The following is a 592-nucleotide window of genomic DNA, read 5'->3' on the forward strand; positions in this document are numbered from 1 at the left end:
TCTGTTCTTTATGTGTTGCACTAATTGCTCAATACTTGCACAATGTAACTGAAACTGTTAACTAACAAATATCAGCTTTCACGTATTTATATTACAAAAAAGTTGCGTAATGTGTATCAGTTTTATACTGTGTACTTTCAGCGATATGTTTTTTATTCAGTCACTGAAGCAAAGGAAAAGAAAATAATAATAATGATTTAGAAAAATAAATCTCTACTTTCTGTACGTCACGGGGGTCGCTGTCCCCCCCCCCCCTCTACTCGCCTTTACACAGATGCAGAGTAACTTATGGAAAAGTCCGGTTTTGTCCTGACCAAGGTTACGGGTCTAGAGCATTACATCACACACCTGCCAGGTGTTTAGTGTATTTTGGGGGTCTGGAGAAAAAAGAGGGGGGGTGGCAGTAGAGGGTTATGGACTGACTAGGATGGGAGATGAGAGGGTTTAAAAGAGGTTAGGAAGCGAAAAGGAGGGTCGAGAAGGATGAGAAGAAATCAACAGGGTGTGTGAGGAATTATAAGGGGTGTTAAAAGGGGTTGGGGCTAGGAGGAAGTGAGAAGGCAAGGAGGGAGGATGAGAGATAGTCTAGAAG

This window comes from Penaeus monodon, chromosome 21, assembly GCF_015228065.2.
Source record: "Penaeus monodon isolate SGIC_2016 chromosome 21, NSTDA_Pmon_1, whole genome shotgun sequence".
Classification (NCBI taxonomy): Eukaryota; Metazoa; Arthropoda; class Malacostraca; order Decapoda; family Penaeidae; genus Penaeus; species Penaeus monodon.